The sequence below is a fragment of the Pseudorasbora parva genome, chromosome 3, assembly GCF_024679245.1.
Source record: "Pseudorasbora parva isolate DD20220531a chromosome 3, ASM2467924v1, whole genome shotgun sequence".
NCBI lineage: Eukaryota > Metazoa > Chordata > Actinopteri > Cypriniformes > Gobionidae > Pseudorasbora > Pseudorasbora parva.
Window position 1 is genome coordinate 9,566,718 of NC_090174.1, and position 21,435 is coordinate 9,588,152.

At 39.7% G+C, this 21,435-nt stretch overlaps 1 protein-coding gene across 1 annotated transcript in view; it reads right to left on the reverse strand.

Moving 5' to 3' along the window:
* doc2b (double C2-like domains, beta) overlaps positions 1–21,435 on the reverse strand; it is a 288,545-nt gene that overhangs the window by 229,135 nt on the left and 37,975 nt on the right. The gene's annotated exons all lie outside the window — the stretch shown is intronic.

Below are 21,435 nucleotides of genomic sequence, written 5' to 3' on the forward strand. Positions count from 1 at the left end.
TTCTATAATGAAGCGCGGATGCGACGTGAAAACAACGTTCTAATGCACTGCAGGCGGCGAACGCGCATTGCTCGTCACTTCAAGCGGAGGCGTGCATTAATTATTAACTCTTGACATGCTCATCTTCCCAAAAATATTGCCAACGATCTATCAGGTAATAATATCATGCACACAATGTCAGCGCAGCCGACTACGGCAGCTGGTTCAGTCCAAAAATGATCAGTACTTTTGCAGTTGGTTCTGTTCGAGGTCGGATCACGTTCTCACCACAAACAAACCGCTCCAGAGTTCGTTTGAAACCGTACCGAGACCAGATCTTCAAGTCTTCAAGGAGGTCTCGGTACGCTTGTTTGGTCCGCTTTTGGTGCGCACCTGAGTGCGATTGCTGCTTTCAGACCTGACCAAACGAACCGCACCAAAGAGGGAAACGAACTCTAGTACGATTCAACCGAACTAAATGAGGCAGGTGTGAAAGCACCCTAAGACTCAACGACAAATGCTAGACTAAGACACTATTCTCCAATCCTCAAAAACATAAAACATTAGCAAGTATGGAGAGAAAGCCTTATTCAAAGAACCAGTCTTATATTTACCCTTGCATTGCAAACAAGCAGAGACAGTCCAAACTGGAACTTCATTCAAGATTGAAGCAGTGTGGAGTTATAAGTTTTGAAAAAAAAAAATTGTTCTTCTGTATGCACAGAAAATGTTCACAGAAGTGTTTGTGTGGTTTCGATTGTTAATTGATAGTTTGATGATTGTGTTATGTAAATGCAACTACATGTTGTGTAAATTTTACTTTACAAGATAGTCAAGCAATACTAAATGCTCTTAATAATTTTAGTAAAAAGCCTGCAAACAGTATTAACACATCAAGTAATGTTTAAATAGGTCACACTTTAAAGTAAGGTTTACAAATGTACATAATAAATACTTTATTAAAGATAAATCATGTTAGTAAAGAGCCTACTAACATTAGAAACACATTAACTGATGGTCAAATGGTTTCTACTTCACAACAAATGAGGTTTAGAAACACAACTTAAGTAACTAAGTGTTGCGCATTGTACATAAGGGTTCATTGTTAATTCATGGTAAATAATGCTTTAGGTTAACACACAGCATGCACCTTGAATGTTAAGAAATCTAAAATGTATAAATTAACAAACCAAGACTTATTTAACTAATGCTGTATACAGGTGTTGTTCATTGTTAGTTCATGTGAACTAATGCATTAACAAATGAATCTACTAATAATAAGAGATGCATTAGTATATGCACAAGTTAACATTAATAAAGATTAAATGATGTTTAACAGAGGCGTTCATGGTTAGTTCATGTTAACTAATGCATTAGCTAATGTTAACTAACACAAATCTTATTGTTAAGTGTTACCAAAAATACTGTAGTAACTATTGTTCATGCTAGTTAATATTAACTGATTTATTGTAGCTAACTAATGATAGTAAATAAGACCTTATTATAAAGTGTTACAGATAAACTAAATATAGCCTGATAAACAAAGAAACAAAAAGCACATCAGTAAACAGTTCTGATTATTACGGAAGCCCTGAACCGCAATGTAAAAAAAAAAAAAAAAATTTTTTTTTATAATTTCGAAATTTAAGTCGAAATATTTAGAGAATAAAGTCGAGATATTTCGAGATTAAAGTCGAAACATTTAGAGAATAAAGTCGTTATGTTTTTTTTTTTTTTTTAGCCTAGAGAGCTGCGCTGGAAGTCTAACTGCTTCTGACACGGATAATAGTTGCTTTTTACTTTTATCTAGGATTTCAAAAGGACATTTTACAGCACAAAATGTTATCTACCAACATGGCATATGTCTTCTTAGGACGTTACAAAATATAATGCACAGGAATAGACTTTACAGGCGAAAAAACTTTTCAGACTGCATGGAGGTGGCAGCTTATATCCGATGAAATCAAGGGATCAGGACAAATGACTACATATTGATGCATTTAAAATACATCCAAAATGGATTTAATGTCTTGTCTTTTTAAGGAACATAATGTCAAACTGACATGTAATGTTATGTACTTCATTCTAACAGGTTATATATATATATATATATATATATATATATATATATATATATATATATATATATATATATATATATATATATATATATATATATATATATATATAGGTGGCATTCATTTTTTCACAAGTTCTAAACAAAATTGAGCACGTAGAGGTAAATTAATACATTAAATTATTCTAATGTGTAGGCTAACTGTTGAAATATGATCCCCAGAACATGCAACACCATGCAACTATGAGCCGAGAAAGCATAATGTGCTCAATTACAAGCTCTCAAGTTAGTATTTAATTATTTAAAAAAATTCTCAAAAAAATTGAGCACGTAGAGGTATAGATAAATGTATTATCTAAAGAAAGTCTGCTTTAAAATATTTCTGATGTGTAATTGTTGAAATATGATCCCCAGAACATGCACCTCCATGCAATTATATGAGCCGACGAAGCATAGGCTACTGGTGGTGTCATTTATTTAATTACAAGCTCTCAAGAAAAAAACACCGTAGAGATATAGAGAAGTGTCTATAGATGGATGATGAAAGTTTTCAGCCCCCTGTTAAAATACACGGGCTGTAACGTCAATGAGGCTGCGTTTGTAATTTTGACTTTAAACTCGAAATAAAGGAAAAATGTATTCTCAAAATATGTGAAAATTTATTCTCAAAATATTTCGACTTTAATCTCGAAATAATAGATTTTTTTTTTTTTTTTTTTACTTTGCGGTTCAGGGCTTCCGTAAATTATACAGTATCAAACGCAATATATTTTGAAGTACTCTGAGTTAATCTCCCTCAAGAATCGAGGGTGGTGGAGTTTAACAACATTAATTAAATCACACTATTTGTGAAATCCCGGCTAAAGTTGCAAAATTTAATTATGAGATTTTGATCGTCAAAGTGCCATAGCCATAAAAATGAGGAAAATAGGTAATTTGTGTTTATTGCTGTAAATGATAAATTATACCAAGGGGTTTGAGATACAACACACAATTTTTAATTCATAACATTATAATTACTGAAATTAGGGATTTTATTGACACTACACTTTATACTTTTGCACACAAAAAATACAGGATGCGGGCTCCCTAAACATCGATTTTAATCTCTAAAATTTTCTAAAAATCTCTAAGGTTTTCAGCGCAACAACACCAGCTGATTCGTATGATAGTTCGGTTAAGGAAATTATTTTTTTACCATTAGGAAGAGAAAGACATTAATATTAATCGGCACGAGCGGCAATCAGGTCATCGCGACTTAAGCCGGGTTCAGATGTCTGGCGAGATATTTTCGTGTCATTGCCAATATTTTAATATTTTCTTCTTTGTTTTGTAGCTAAAAATTGTGCCAATATACCATCTTAATTTAAAGTCATATCAGGCCTGCTATGTGTCAATATAAAACATGTTGTGGATGTTGGCACGTCAGATTAATGCAGTGTTTCCCAACCGGGGAGCGCGGGGTGCTACGTGGTGAACTCACGTGCGATCGCGATGTGAGAAGATTTGTCTCTGTACGGTCATCCAAAAGCGCGCACATGCACGTCTCACAGCACGCAACTATTGAGTTCTCTTTCAAGTCTTGCGCTTGGACGGACAAACTCACACAAGAAGTAGCCGATGTCAACATGTTTTTTATTTGACAGTAGTCCCTTTTTCCATGAACATAGCAAATACCGAACCATACAGAAACCGTGAACCTGAAACTGTGAACGTAAAACCGTGATACAAAAACCGAATCGTGAGCAATCTGTACCGTTACGCGAGCAGGAACAGAAAATAGCTGATTGCTTAAACAGCTTTTCCGATATTAATCTCAGTGGAATTACCCCAAATAATGATATAACCGTGTTTATTGAAGAAAGTGCAGGATGAGGGTACATGAGGGTAAATAAATGATGACAGAATTTTCATTTTTGGGTGAACTGTCCACTTTATTTTTACTCCAGTACTGAACTTAATGTAACATAGTAGCCCAGTAAAATAATTTAAGTTAGATATTTTCTACTAAAAGGTAATATATTAATTCATTTATATATTAATGACTTTTTCCATGGATATTTAATTTTCATTAATAAAGTTATACAAATAATTTTAATTAATTGACTAGGTAATTGTTGCTACAATCAAGCTCTTGTACCCCCAATTCGTTTGAATGTTTTTGTGCTTTTTGGACATACACATCATAATAAATAGGCCTGTTTTACAAAACTTTAAGAATTTTCCCATAAATGTGTCATATATCACTGAAAATGGGAGAATCTCAGCTTTAATGTGGTATATGGCTCATATTCAGGATAATTACGCATCAAATGTGTTGCAGTTTTAAAAATAAGCTTGTGTTTACATTGGAAATTCTCAAAAACATGATTTTTTAAGCCCGGAATTCAGCAAATCTTTAACATAGCCATATTTATATTTTAGTTATATTTTAACAGAATGTTCTTTACATTATGTAGGATGATTTTATGTAGAAAACAGTGAATCACAAAAAAATGACTTTAGCTGGGTTTTCACAGACAGGGTCATATTTAATATTATTTTACAAATGTTTTTCTTGAGATTTGAGTATTCTTGCCACCATTTGAGCAGGATTACCATAAGATTAGATTGTAAACCTAAACGCCAACTTTATGAATGTGATTATGAAGTCTTGAGTCCTTTTTACTAGCATGAAGCTCTTTAATCGCTTCCTATATGAAAGTGCTAAGCATGCCAAACATGGGGCCAGTGAAGTGAATCAGTCCCAGTCTGTAAGTGACGGTCTGTTGAGGCCTGAGGTCAGTCAGCTGATGGCGAGGTAGAAAGAAAGAGAAAGCAGCAGAAAAGCATCAACACTCACATGATGCTGGCTGTGCAACCCATTATAGTGGTGGCACTGTGAAAAGGTCACGCTGATCGTTCGGATCCCCCTCCTCATTCCCGCACAACCTCTCGGTCTCTATCAATTTCTCACTTTGCGGGCTCATTTGCATGCCAAAGGATACAAAAGCCTCTTCCTTTCCCAGCCGATCGTTATGAAACCCCTAATCACAGGCCTGCAGATGCTCTACTCACTTAATACGTCTCCATATCGACCTGGAGGAAGGCACGGGCGTGAAGGCGAGATAATCCTCTTTATGTACGTATAGTCTGAAGGGGTCTGGAGAAAGGAGTCCAATGCCCAACACAGCATCAGAGCACGAATGATCAGAGAGGCCTTATACCAGAGGATTTCAAAGTCTGTGAACTCATGTGAGAACCACTTACGTTTCTTCTTATATGCCGTCGAATCCACTTACTTTTCTTTGTGTGAATAATCAATGTGCAAGATCTGAGAGGTGGAGGGGAAGATGCCTTTATAAAGGTGCAGTATGCGATCTCCCAGAATTTATGTTGATATCTGAAATCGACCCAAACAAACCCACCCCCTCTCTTAATTTCTCCGCCTCCAAAATTCTCAAACACTTTACAGCCCGCACACGACCGCCTCGCCCAGAGCTGGTCTCGACACATGCCGGCGCGTTAACAAGGACGCTAATGCAAATGGATGTCTATTTATCATAGCAGAAGAGAAGCAAAATAATGCTTCACAAAAACGTACAGTGCATGAGTAAATACAAGCAAGAGTTGGTTGCAACAATGACACAAAACTTTCCTGTAACTATGGCTAACATTACAACAACAGCATTTCTTATTTCTGTGAAACCACACAACCAATATTACTCATGTATGGAGCAGAAATAACGGCATCCGTTTTCAGGTCTTCCCGCTTCGGTCTCTCTGGCGCTGGAAAGCTTTTCTAATATTAGCATGGGTCCTAAAGCTCTTGCCTGATCATAATCCTTCTTTTCCCACTCATATTGCTCTAAGATTTTCTCTTTTGGATTGTCTTTCTTCAAATCTCCTTCTTTTTCACTCTCTCTCCTCCGCCATCATATGCCCCCTAATCCTGATTGGCTGCATGTTTGTTGTGGTGCTTGGTCCCAGCAACTTTTCAATAGCATTTTTGAAAAATCGCTTACATTACATTTTTGAAAAAATGCTTACATCCTACATTATACGCTGGAACACCAGTCTCTTGTGAACGTGCTTATGAAAGTTAGTGGAGGTTAGCGATTACAGTTTGTATTGTTTTAAATATAGATAATTTTCTTACACAAACGTATCGCTTCAGAAGGCCTTTATTAACAAAGCATTTTTTGTTATACAACAATGGTTGCCAAAGCTGAAAGAAATGCACTTAATTTTTTCTTGTAATAATAATAATAATAAAAAATAAGAACTTCATGGTTCTCTGTTAAAGAGCCTTTTTTAAGTCACCAAAAAAAAAAACACTTCCAACCAAGAGCAACATAAAAACAAAGCAAAACAAAGCAAACCATAAAACAAACAAAACCACTTTGGAAAAAACCCCCACACATTTCAGATTCTGTGCTTCGAGATCAGTCCGTTGGTTAGTCCAGTTATGTCATCACTTTTAAAAAAAAATGTGTATTGAGGATTTTATTTGGTAAATGTGTTTCCTTCGTAGTTAATGCATAGTTCCCTTTCAGTCGGTCACGTTTGACGTACGTCAGAACTGAACCGACGAATGGGATCTTACTTTAGAGACCAATCCTACTTCGAGCATCTAACAACGAGCCAATGAATTTTGGCATGCGATCACGCATTCCACGCTCCGCCCCGCAGCGCGGGTATAAAACAGGAAGTGGAATGATAGATCAGCGCTTTCTACTTCGGAGCCGAACAGTTTCATTGCTGTTTCTACGAAGAGCTTTCTGACTACGAGTCAAAACACTTCCTGTGAAAGAGAGTCTGCCAGTGCGGGTGATACGGCGCGTCAGCGAGAGACCGTCCTTCAGTGATAAGAGCTTGTTGGTTCGCTGAGCGTTTCCTTAAAGAGTTGGTTCGCTGGGCGTATTCATTACATTACATACACAACATCACTGAGAGCTCACACAGGCTTGCAGATCGAACTGTGTGGAGCCGCGGTCATCTCCCTGAGTGCTTCAGCACACTAAAAGAGCGACTTCCATTTCACAAAAGAGCAACACGGTTTGACCCTGCGTCTTTTTCAAGATGTCATTCAAGCCGTGTGTTTCTGGGTGCGGTCGATTTCTGTCTCCGCTTGACGGACACGTTCGTTGTCTCTCGTGTCTGGGCGCACAGCACGCTGAGGCTGCGTTCGTGGATGAGACATGTTCCCATTGCGGGAATATGTCCATTGCAGTGTTGCGGTCCCGTCTCCAGTACCTCAGAAGAGGTGGAACGCCATCGTCCATCCCCCGATCTAGTGGTCCTCCAGCTGCAAAGCAGAGGGCTACTACTTTGGCTGATGACCTTGGTGGGGACCAGAGGGTGTCGTTTAGGGTAAACCCGACGGGTCTCACGGCTCCTCGGGCCCCTCCCCCCTCCACTGTACCGGTGGAGCTTCCGGAAGGGCGCGCTGACCTCCCACGTGGAGCGCCAGTCGTCTCTTTTGGGGCTCCGGCGGAGGACCAGATGTCGGTTGCTGCATCGGGGGATGAGCTAATGGGTTCCGAGGATGAAGACTCGGCTGCGTTGCCCCCTTCGGGTGTGACAGCGTTGCCCGAGTCTGACCCGGAACTTACGGCTATGCTTGCCCGGGCCGCCGCAAGTGTCGGGCTTGAGTGGAACCCTCCACCACGTCCCGAACCTTCGCGGCTGGATGATTGGTTTCTCGGGACGGGTCGCGCTGGTTCTCAGCGTCCCGCCCCGGTGCCCTTCTTCCCGGAAGTGCATCAGGAGCTCACGAAGTCGTGGGTGGCGCCGTATAGCGCTCGCCAGCGATCGACTGACTCCTCCATCCTCACCACTCTCGATGGTGGTGCAGCTAAGGGTTACGAGGGGATCCCTCCAGTCGAGCGGTCGGTTGCGATGCACCTGTGTCCTAAGACCGCTGCGGACTGGAGGCACGCTCCGCGTCTTCCCTCCCGGGCGTGTAAGTTCTCGTCCGGCTTGACGGGCAAGGCTTACTCAGCCTGCGGAGAAGCTGCATCAGCTTTGCACGCCATGGCGCTCCTGCAGGTCCACCAGGCCAAAGCGCTCATGGAACTGCACGAGGGTGGTTCCGACCAGGCAGTTATGCAGGAACTGCGTGCCGCGACGGACCTCGCCCTCCGGGCGACGAAAGTCACGGCACGCTCCCTGGGTCGGGCGATGTCCACTTTGGTGGTCCAGGAACGCCACCTGTGGCTGAACCTGACAGACATGCGTGACTCGGACAAGGTTCGGTTTCTGAACGCCCCTGTCTGTCAGGCCGGCCTCTTCGGCGACGCCATCGAGGACTTTGCCCAGCAGTTCTCGGTGGCCAAGAAGCAGACGGAGGCCATCAAGAATATCCTGCCCCGGCGGCCCGCTGCTGCCTCCACCCAGCCGCCCGGGGCAGCCCCCCAGTCTGCTCGTCGCCGAGGGCGTCCCCCGGCGTCCGCCTCCGCCCCTGCCAAGCCCAAGCAGCAGCCTCCACCCGCGAAGCAGGGAGCCGGACGCAAGGGGGCCGCCCAACCCGTCCAAGGGCCTGCGAAACCTGCCGGCAAGCGCAAGGGGATGATGTCCGCATCCCCCCCTCTACGAGGCGCCTCTATGCACTGAAGTGGAACCTGTTCGTTGAGTGGTTCGCTTCCCGCCGGGAAGACCCCCGAAGGTGTTCGATCAGTGTCGTGCTTTCCTTCCTACAAGATGGGTTGGAGAGAAGGCTGTCTCCCTCCACTCTCAAGGTATATGCTGCGGCAATAGCAGCGTACCATGATGTAGTAGAAGGTAAGTCCGTGGGGAAGCACGACCTTATCGTCAGGTTCCTCAGAGGTGCGAGGAGACTAAATCCTCCTCGTCCATCCTCGATACCCTCTTGGGACTTAGCTCTAGTGCTCCGAGCACTTCAGAGCCCTCCCTTCGAGCCTTTGGCGTCTTGTGAGCTGAAAATCTTGTCAATGAAGACAGTGCTCCTGACGGCATTGGCCTCGATCAAGAGGGTAGGGGACCTGCATGCACTTTCGGTCAACGAATCATGCCTAGAGTTCGGGCCAGGTAACTCTCACGTTGTCCTGAGACCCCGGCCCGGATATGTGCCCAAGGTTCCTACCACTCCCTTCAGGGATCAGGTGGTGAACCTGCAAGCGCTGCCTTCGGAGGAGGCAGACCCAGCCCTGGCTTTGCTGTGTCCGGTCCGCGCCCTTCGTGCTTACGTTGACCGGACCCGAAGCCTTCGGACCTCAGAGCAACTCTTCGTCTGTTACGGAGGCCAGCAGAAGGGAAAGGCTGTCTCCAAGCAGAGGTTAGCCCACTGGATAGTGGATGCTATAGTCTTGGCCTACCAGTCCCAAGACGTGCCTTGCCCGTTCGGTGTAAGAGCTCACTCCACTCGGAGTGTTGCTTCTTCCTGGGCGCTGGCTCAAGGCGCCTCGCTGACAGACATATGTAGAGCTGCGGGCTGGGCGACACCTAACACGTTTGCTAGATTCTATAGCTTACGTGTAGAGCCGGTATCTTCCCGCATCCTCGCCCCCAGTGGCCAGGAGCGTTAAGTGCCCGTTCTAAGTGTCGGCTTGCGAAACGCCACTCCCGCCCTCTGGGCCGGATACGTGCGTCTATTGTCTCCAGTTGTGTTCCCCGGGAAACCGGCTAACCCTGTCGAGCTCCTCCGTCACCCCTCCGGTGTCAGACGTTGCGGACCGTCTGACGCCAGGCCTGCACCCGTATGCTTGTGTAACGTGGCTGTAGGCTGGGTTCCATATGTAGCGGTTCCCTCACGGCAACCCCATATGTGTATTCTTCCACGGTATCAGCTACCCTTCGGGCTAGCCCCGTGTCTTTCCCTCGACAGAGCCCCGCTCTGTCGTCTCTGGGCGTGTTCTTTCCCCCCTTCAATCAGGCTGGAACCACCCCAGAGACTGCCATATGTTGCACTACCCTGCCAGGTTAGTCCTTATGTGTATTCTGCCACCTCTCCTTCCCTGAAGGACGTGGCCCCGCAGCGTACCCTCTCTCTCAAGAACGAGGTAGGCACGCTTTCCCAGCGTTATCCAATAGTCATTCTGAGTGGGTCTTGCAGAAACAGCAGTGACTGTACTCCCTGCTTGGAGCCCTGACTTCCGTACCATACTAGACGGTGCAGTGCGCTCAAGCAGGACGCTGGAAGGGCCAGCATCCTGGCGTTTTCCATAGGGATCCCATTCGTCGGTTCAGTTCTGACGTACGTCGAACGTGACCGACTGAAAGGGAACGTCTCGGTTACGTATGTAACCCTCGTTCCCTGAAGGAGGGAACGGAGACGTACGTCCCATCGCCAGATGCTGTGCTTCCGCTGGGAGTCCGGTCACCTTTCGGCTCCTCAGCAGGAAAAGCGCTGATCTATCATTCCACTTCCTGTTTTATACCCGCGCTGCGGGGCGGAGCGTGGAATGCGTGATCGCATGCCAAATTTCATTGGCTCGTTGTTAGATGCTCGAAGTAGGATTGGTCTCTAAAGTAAGATCCCATTCGTCGGTTCAGTTCTGACGTACGTCTCCGTTCCCTCCTTCAGGGAACGAGGGTTACATACGTAACCGAGACGTTTTCTTATCGGATAAAACATTTATCTGACTCAAATGAGCGCATACATTTTTTTTGTGCACATTTTTTAGAATGTATGCGCATGTTTCCACCCAGCGTTTTTTATGTGATACACAAAAATGTGCATAAAAATAGTCAATGACTTCTCTCACTTTTAGATGATGCTACATTCAAACTGTAATCGGTAAAATGTGAAGGTGACAACATTCTTTTTGATTTGCTTGAAGCTGGATAAGTATGATGGACACGTTTGTTCATTCCAGGCGGAGGCTAAAAGGAGGGACGAGGTTAGATGAGGACTGTTCAGCAGCAGACTCAGTTTGATCCATCAATGCAGGCAGACGATTCTCTTACACCTGCTCCTCCTCTATCTCTATCTGCATGTCTCCCTCCCTCCAGGTCTTGAAGGATTAATCACTAGCCAAAAAACCCAGTTTGCCTAATTCCATAAAATACAAGCAATTAGGCATGTGGTGTCACTGTGATGAATTCCCCATTTATTTCCTGCTCTCCTCGCAGCAGCTCAGGGTTCACAGACACAGTTCAGAGGACAGAAAACAGCGTATAGTGCAGAAAACACCCGGGCTATTAGGGGGCACTATTACTCATGATACCGAAATTAAAACAGGAGAAGAAAAAGCAAAAACAAGCGATAGTATACGCAATAATATGCATATGTAAAATAGTGTGATCATTAATATTAAACAGTATATCAAATCAAAACTGTCTAATGTTACCTGATGAAATATCGACCCAAGACGAGCTACAGGACTGTCATTTTGACTTTATTCTCAAAATATTGTGACTTTAATCTCGAATTGCTAGGACTTTATTCTCATAATACTACAACTTTATTCTCATAATTTTTACTTAATTCTCATAATACTATGACTTTATTCTCATACTGCTTTTGATTTAATTCTCAAAATAATATTGATCTTGAATTGCTACTCAACTTTTTAGATTAATTGATTTCTTCTGTACCATTATGTAGCAGAAATAAAGGTATTTTTCTAATTCTCTCATAATTTCTGTCCCTCCATTAAAAGTCCACACAACCAAAATGTCCAAGCAAAAAATGATCAACACATACACAGAGCACATAAAAAAAAGGTAAACAGAAGCTCAAGCAAGTTCTTGACTTAAAACTAACACTTTAAAAGATAAAACTTGGGATGTATTTTGTATTTTGCATTGCTCAGTAGGTTAGAGTATATTGCATTTCTATCTGTATGCTTTGCAGTAAGCTGCCATGGCCTGCACATGGTGCGTAATGATGGCTGATGTGTGAAGGAAATGTGTGCACTATTGTTCTGCTTTGGAGGTGAAGAGTAAATGTGGCTTTATCCGAAGCAGATTCCTGAGGCACACATCTGTGTGGCCGTCCTGCTGTTACCATAGTGACACACGAAACGCCGGTCCCCTCAGACAGCGTGCATCATTCTCCTCTCTCTGGGAGAGATATGCAGCCATCGAAGGGATTACTTTTATCAGAGCATCCATAAAATGTGCTTTATCTAATCTCTCGACACCACTGCCGCACAACAAAGGTACGAAGACGGGCAAATAGAGCCAACTCACAAAATGGCCGCCAGCTAAAATTCCAGCGTGACTCTCAAGCCGCTGCAATGGACAACCTTCAATAAAACAAAGTTACTTTTGTAATTGAATGTTTTTATGATTAAAACACTCTTTCAAAGTGAAAGGGCAAAATGTTCACAGAAAAAGTCAATGTAGCCTTTGAGTCTGCATTACAAACTGATTAGCTGCGCAAAGGGCACGTTACAAACAGACTGACACGGCTTCAGTGACTTGGCAGACAGCCTGTTTTTGGGCATTGGATTATATTTTTTGAGTCCCGTATTTAGGATTTTAAAAGGCATGAAGGTCTTTATACTTGCTAGACTAAAGTAAAAGCTGACTACACTGTAAGTATACCTCTTTACGAGCTGAAATAGAGTGTGGGATGGCATTTCTGAGAGGAACACTAGTAATAAGGCTTTCTTGAACTTTCACACTAAATTTAGTAAATGTACTGCTGGCTGAAAGTTTGGCAAGCACTTGATGCTGTAGTGTTCGACACTACAGGGTCAAGTGCTTGCCAAACTTTCAGCCAGCAGTACATTTACTAAATTTAGTGTGAAAGTTCAAGAAAGCCTTATTACTTCTCAGATGCAGTCTTATTTGAATAGACTAGGCAAGTCTGGCCCATTTTACACCTGCTTCTGGCCAATAAGCATCCACTGAGACGGGAAGAACCTGACATGTGAAGTAACAGACCAGTTTTACATGCAGTTCAGCTGGTTTAAATAGTCCCCGATACCACAATGCACAACGGCATCAGTTTACAATTACCCTAATAGGTAACAGATGAAAATGTGTGTAGATTTTATGTTTCCATCCATCAAAAAGCATCTAATCAGAACCAAGAAAGAGAACCACAAAGATAATTATAATGTTAACTATCTATATTAGTTATATATTATATATAACTACATCTATTCTACATCCAACTACAACTACATCTATTCCAAATGACAATAATGTTCTGGGGCCGGATTCACAAAAATCTTGAAACTGAAAATGCTTCTTAAGATAAACTGTCCAAAGTTAGTAAGAAAGTTAAGAATGCTGGAATACAAAATATATTTAAACGGTTGTGAATCAGAGTATTGATTCATGATTCGGATCGCCAATATCACAAGATTTCAGTAGTTTGACACCCGATCCAAATCAAGAATCAATCAGGTGAATCACACACATTTGAATCTTTATTTGAGGTTTGAAAACAAACGGAAGAGAAGACAATGCTGAATAAAGTTGTAGTTTTTGTTATGTTTTGGACCAAAATGATTTCCAAAATACACATTAAAAAGGTTTTCGATGCTTCAAGAGATTCTAATTAACCCACTGATGGCACATATGGACTACGTTGATGATTTTTTAATCACTTTTCTGGGCTGCGTTTCCCAAAAGCATCGTAAGCCTGCGTTGATCGTAAAAACGATCGTACGAGTGATCTTATTATTAAGGTCAGCATCGTAACTTAAGTAGCACTTGAAAATGATCGTAGATCTACGAGTGCTCTGGAGTAATCGTAAAGCTCTAAGTGTATCGTAAGAAGACAGTTATGAGGGCACTTACAGGACAACCGGGAGATTACACCTTTAACTTTATTCAAGTGCATTGTGATAATACTATAACTTTTTTTTTTTTTTTTTTTTTTTTTTTATGAGGGCAGGTAACAAAAAAAAAAAATACAAATACACATCTGAATTAAATGACAGAAAAAAGAATAAAATAAGTAATGTAGAAAATATACTTCAAAAACTGGGAAAAATAGAGATAAACACTTATATGACTTGCTGATATGCACGAAAACCAGCCATGTATTGGACATTCCTCTGCAGTGCCCTCTTCCTTTTTGTCAGGCTTGCAAAATCCTGCCATTTTTTTGCAGACCTCTTTACCTGATCTTTTAACTAATAATTTAACTTTTAACTTTTAATTTGGTAGCAATGTCCTCCCAGATGTTTTGTTTCTCTTTGTTTGTACGATGGGCTTTAGATCTGTTGAAAATAATATCTTTTCCCACTCCACCTCCTCTAGAAGGATATCAATTTCGTCTTTTTGAAACGTATCTTTTCTTTTTTTTCTTTTTTTTTTGTTCAGCCATTTTGGCATTGCCTCAGCCTGTAGGTAGTTGCTTATTTGCTTATAATATATATAAAAGTTGCTTATAATTATTAGGTGAACCGTTCAGAGGAATCGATTCCATATAAGGTTATATTTCAGCACTTCGCAAATGGACAGCGACTCTTAAGTAGCACTTAGAGCGCATTCTCGCGTGTTCATGTTAAGTACATTTTTGGGAAACGCACGTGGAATTGCTGCGAGTGATCGTAACTTCGCTCGTAGAACGCGCTCTTTATAGCTAAGATACATCGTTATTGGGAAGCCCGGCCCTGGACATGGACAGTATAGTGTGCATGCACTTGCAAAGGCTTTTGGACTAAATATAAAATATCTTAAACTGTGTTCTGAAGATGAACGGAGGTCTTACGGGTGTGGAACGACATTAGGGTGAACAATTTCATTTTTGGGTGAACTAACCCTTTAAAGACATCTTTTTCCTCCATCTACATTAACAACTTGCATCAAGAAACGAGCTTTGGATGGAGGATAATTACTTTAAATTTAACTCTGTAAAAAAATGAAGTAATGCTGATCGGCTCTAAATCCGTTGTGTCTAAATTATTCGATCAACTGATAGATTTGGATGGAGACTTGATAATGCCCACTTTGCCTGCTCAAAATCTTGGTGTTCTCATTGATTCCACTATTTCATTTAATGATATCTTTGGTAAAGTGGTAAAGAGAGCTTTTTTCCACCTATGCAATACCGCCCGTATTAGATCCTCTCTCAGTCAGCAGGATGCTGAAACTGTTATACATGCCTTTTTCACTTCCCAACTAGATTACTGTAACTCACTTCCTTATGGCCTTCCAGCCAAAAATATCAAACGATTACAATATGTTCAAAACTCTGCAGCCCGCTTGATCACTCACACAAGAAAGAACGAGCACATTACTCCGATCCTCTATCATCTTCATTGGCTTCCAGTCTCTTTGCATATACACAGTGCCGCCGCTCCAACCACGCGCATCACGCTCTCAGCACCCCCCCACCCCACCCCTACCCCCGGTCAACAAATACATGAACGCGACACCCGCGGGCATCATAAAGTAATGATGCATAGGGCATCAATGTGGCCAGCGGCGTTACTGTATATACACTTCAAGATTCCAATTCTCACTTACAAAGCTCTCCACAACCTTGGTCCTACATATTTATTTGACTTCAGCCTTATGTTCCAGTTTACTCCCTATGATCATCCAGGATGGGATTGTTAGTCACCCCTAAATTTATGTTGTCACTCCTTTGATGTTGATGTTTATTTGTTTCTGTTTCTTAAAGTCATCTTTGTAAAGCGACCTTGGGTGTTAGAAAAATGCACTATATAAATAATAACAATTATTATCTTTTTTTTCTTAATTAGAAAATGGTATCTATTGAAGAATATATATTTTTTAATTGCGAGTTTACATCTTTTTTTCATAAATTTATAATAATTACGACAATTCTGATATAGTTCATATCTCACAATTCTGAGAAATAAAGTCAAAATTGTGTTATAAACTTGCAATTGCAAGTCAGAATCATATCTTAATGATCATAAAATGTAAAATAATTTGACTATTTCTAGTAGATTTGTTACTGAATTTTAAAATTTAGCAAAAGATCATGTGCATAATCATAACCGGTCACTGTTTAGATTATCAATGTGGTGTCCCCTCAGAGTGCTTACGGACATCCCTAGTAATAGTAATATGTATTTCACCCAGGTAATGTGGTGTTGTAATGCTTAATATTTGAAATGACTCAATAAATTAATTAAAGGGGATATATGATGCTACTTTAAAAGATCATTATTTGCAATTTATTTATTATGCACAAACAGATACATAACACACCAAAGAAAAAGGAAAATATTAAAAAGCATCATATGAACCCTTTAAACATTTTACCTTTGGGGAATTTAGACAAGTTAGTGGTTATCCTAATTTTAAGAGTTTTTTTTTCTTTTCTTTTTCAATGAAAAGTTTTTAATGTGCACTGCAGTTCTGTCGTCTGTTGCTTTAAATGTGCAAGCTTTTTAAAGTTGGGAGGATTCTGATTAACTGTTTTTTATATGTTATATGTTATAGATGGTTTCATCAGATGCACGCTGCTGCGGTTATGCGCCTGACACGAAGTTAACTTCCAGTCTGTGTTTGTTTATCGTTCTAGCTAGTGGATAGTATTTCGCACTACTCAGTAGAAACACATTTTTAGCCTACTATTCTCGGATAACATAATATAAATATTTACAATCAAGCAGAAATAATATGATACCAGCTCAAAAACAGTGTGTCGACTCACCAAAAAGCCTTGAATGCATGTGCCGATATCAATTTTTCATGTTGCGATTAATAGCTAAAGCTTTTATCACGGTATACGATATTATCACAATATTGAAATAAGTTGCAAAAAAATAGTTGTCATAGCATAACAGCTTTAAGAAATATTTTTGTAATAACAAAAATAAATGAATGTTTAAATACAATAATACAATGCACCAAAATATATATACAGCTCTGGAAAAAATGAAGAGACAACTTAACATTAAGAAATCATTTTTTTTCAGAGCTGTAAAAGTACAATTTTCAAACAGATTAAACTGCAAAAGAATTAGGCTATAAAGAACAACAGGTAACACATTAATATAAGGTCTCATTAATGCATTAACTAAGATAGCAATAGCTACATTTGTTACAGAAAGTATAATGTTTTTGGTAATGTTAGTTAGGAAATACTGATCATTGTTAGTTTTATCTTAGGTCCATTAAAAATGTTATTTTGATTTAGATTTCAATGTTATCAAACAGTAACTAATAAATTAACATTACATAGAATAAATCATTCTTTATAGGTATTTTTCATTGTCAGTTTGGTAATAATGAATGAACATGTTAACTAATGAAGTCGTATGTCTCAATGTTTTACTGAACAATAACAAATAATTAGAACAGTTCTAATCATTAGGGCATGTTGTAGTCCAGATTAAACATAAAAATGTTTAAGTTTGAAAATAAATAGCCTATTAAGTCTTTAAGTATTGAGTATTTGGTGCTGTGATGAACAACATTGAGATTACAAAAAACGAATGGAGTAACCGCTGCATTCTGCAGATCATCAGCGCCCTCTTCTGTCATTGAGCGGCACTTCAGCAGCGTGTCTCCTTCACTCGTTCATGTGCTTCTCATTTACATCTGAGCGTGTGTCCCTTTGACGCAGAATACAGCGGTGTTCAGCATTTATACGGTTGATGGGCAAAGTATTCTTGAGTGCATTATAAAAAAATGTAATACTTGTTAATAAATGGCTATTTACGATATTTTGAAGTGCCCACGATAACAATAACAATAATGTGCATATTCATTATCGTGATATATCGCATTACCGAAAATCGGCATTAGACTAATGTCTAGTCTAATGTAGTATGTAGTTTACTTGTTTTTTGTGTGCTTATCAGAAATAATCAACTCCAGAGGTAACGTATTCTGGATGCATTTACAACATACAACTGAAAATGGTAAAACAGAAAACGGCATTACATGGTCCTTAAAGGGTTAGTTCACCCCAAAATTTTAATTCTGTCATTATTACTCACCCTCATGTCGTTCCAAACCTGTAAGACCTTTGTTCATCTTTGGAACACAAATTAAGATATTTTTCGGTAACACTTTATAATAACGTTCAGTTGTAAGTCATTTATAAGTGGTTAGTTAATGATGAACTAATCATTTACAAAACATTCATAAATGATTATCAAGTGATATGCTAACATTTTATAAAAGTTTTGTAAATTCCGTTACAAGTCATTTACAAGTGATTAGTAAATAATTAACTAATGATTTATGAAACATGACTACGTGTTCATTAATGATTAATGAGTGATTTGTTAATTATTTTACTTATATTTAGTAGATTCAGGTATATGTGATTTACAAATGATTAGTTAATAATTAACTAATGATTTACAAAACATGACAATGCATTTCATAAATGTTACTTTTTTGTATGTTTTGTAGATTCAGTTATACATTATTTACAAGTTATTAGATAATGATAAACTAATAATTTACAAATCATAACTATACATTTATAAATGATTAATATGGTAACGATTTACAAATCTGTCATAAGTTAGGCCTATCTTTAAAAAAAAACAATTCATAAAATAATCAAACAGATCCTTAGTAAATGGTTAAGTTACTAGTTAATATATTATTAATCAACGAAATGTCAATATACTATTATCTCAATAAATTGTTAATCATGAACAAATGATGATCAAACCATTAGTAAATGATGAGTAGCCCATATAATGTATTCTTGCATATCCCAATGCATCAGATCAATACCATAGACTGTAAAAAAATATGGACGTAGTGTCCGTGACGTCACCCGTAGGATTCTGATAAGCCGTTCTGAAGCTTAAAGTAGAGTCGAGCTGGGCGTTGCCATCTTGTGAGCGAGTAAACACGTGTCATTCCCGGATAACAGAAAATGGGCAAAAAGGCGGGATGTGGGCGGAGCTTAGGTGACGCAATAACTATAGACGGCAGATAAATGGCTATCCACTTGTAACCACCGCCCTTAATTATGCAGAACTTTAAGGCTTTATATAATGTAAACGAATGAGTTATAAAAAAATTCACCCCCCTCAGAGTTGTCATGAAGATCAAAATTAGCCTTATAGGCCAAAACCACAATTTGTACCAGGCTGTAAACATTTTTTTTTTGCTGTAAAGTTGAGAATTTTAACATGGGGCTCAATGAGATTCTGCTCCCTTCTGGAGCCTGTCCCTAGTGGCCAGTTGAGGAATTGCAGTTTACATTACTTCCGTATTGGCTTCAAGAGAGATCGCGGGAGGTTGCCGCTTGATCAATACGCATTTAATTCTTTGCATTTGTAAAAGTAGACATGATTTTATACATTTAAATAGGCTACTTTTTATTGCAAAAACTGACCAAAAACAGTATAAAAGTATTAGCTCATGTTGTATTCAACGTTTTCTTAAGTCATACGATATCTTTATGTGAAGAACAGAGTTGATCTTAATGTTTTAATCATTGAAATGATCCCTTTATGAACGCAAATTTATCCTATTTATCATTCAAATAATACTCCTGTCCTGACTCTTTAGCAGGACGCAATCGGTCACATGACACACGAGAGCCACTGGCATTTTACAGAAGCTGACATAATGACGCAATTGGTCACGAGTCACACGACAGCCAATGCTGTCAAAGCTGACGTGACGTTTCTTCCGGAAGTTCTGGGCGGCAAATTTTGAAACGTGTTAATCATTAATCATCGGCCGGTTGATGGACTTGACGGCGCTGCTGATCGCTTCTGTGGATTTACTTCACACAAACCAATCGTTTGGCCTCGGGACACTTGGAATATTTGTACTTTTTGAATAAATTGTTCCTGCAGTCGTATCTGCCTGTTTTTTATTTATTTATTTTAAAACACAAACGGGTAGGTTAAGGGAAGGGATTGGTTGTGACAAATTGGAGTTAAATGCTTTCAGTATTTAGATGAATTACCTAATTACACATTTCTACTGCAACAGGTGAGGAATAGCAGAATTTAATTTACACATTTAATGTTACATTTGTTGTAGCAACCAATGGACGCATTTGTAACGTTAACGGGTGAGAAACATAGACCGTAAAAAAATATGGACGACTCGACATCATCTGTTTCCGCTAGCCATATTTGAAGCTTTCAGGCGGGGGTGCACGGCGCTGACATCTTGGGACCGAGTCTGCGCAGTAGCGATTTCGGGACCGGAGTTGCGCAGTAGAGCGCAGGAAGTAGAGCAGGAAGTACAGCTGCGATATCAAAAGCCCGCCCACACTCTCGCAGATGCAGAACAATTAATTATGTTGGTGTGAAATAAACAGTTATGGAAATGTAGAAATTAAAGCTAAAGCTCTAATCTGCTCCCAAAAATTCTGAAAAAAGTCCGTTAGTGCCTCAGTGACAACTTCACTCAGAGAAGCCGTCGATCTCAGCTGTCAATCATGACGTCACACCCCCCGTTTTTAAAGCGTCAGATAACTAACTAAAACTAAACTTATTTTAAAAACGAACACTTGAAATGAAATCATCGTGATGATAACTGCCTTCAATGACATAAACTAACTTTGGGGAAAAAATATTTGAAGTGTAATTTTATTGTTTAGTTTGCCTCGTGTCCATTAGAAAACACAGAGGGGCGGCTATACTGGGACCGGTCACCGGGGGGCGATCGAGGCGCGAAAGCTTCAGGAAATGAGAGGGAGACTGCAGGCTTGGTGAGAAATATCTACAAATGACGTGTAAAACATTTACAAGTAATGAATAGTCTACACTTTAGATTAGGGGACGCTAAAAGCGTTGTAAATGCCTTGTATATGTGTGCAGATCATTTGTAACGGGGTGATACAGATTTGTAAATGATTTCTTCATGCGTTTACAACATCATCTCTAAGAGGTGATGAACACTTTGAGGTGTGTACTTTGATGTAAATGCTGACTGGTGAGGGTAGACAGCTGTCTTCTCTGACACGTGCACGTGCTTCACTGGAGGGTAAACCAGTTCACATTATCACTAACGTTAGACCCATCACAGAGAAGTCCGCACCATTAAGTAAAAGGATTTAACTCAACGCACTGCAATCCCCTGACTTTAAGTCATTCTAAAATGTTTATTAATTTGACAACTAGTAATTTATCATTCTTTAAAAAAAAAATGCTTTAGCATAAATGCATTTTGTGGGTTTTAACAGACCAGCTTAAAAATGTAATGATGCATCAATAAATTATATATTCATTATCTACTAATGGTTTGATCATCATTTGTTCACAATTAACAATTGTTTATTGAGATAATGGTACACTGACATTTCAGTGATTAATAATATATTAACTAGTAACTTAACCATTTACTAAGGATCTGTTTGGTTATTTTATGATATGCTATTTTTTAAAGATAACTTACAGATTTGCAAATTGTTAGCATATTATACTTAATCATTTATGAATGTATACTCATGATTTGTAAATAATTAGTTTATCATTATCTAATAACTTTAATGTATAACTGAATCTACAAAATATACAAAAAAGTAACAATTTAGTAACATTTATGAATGCATTGTCATGTTT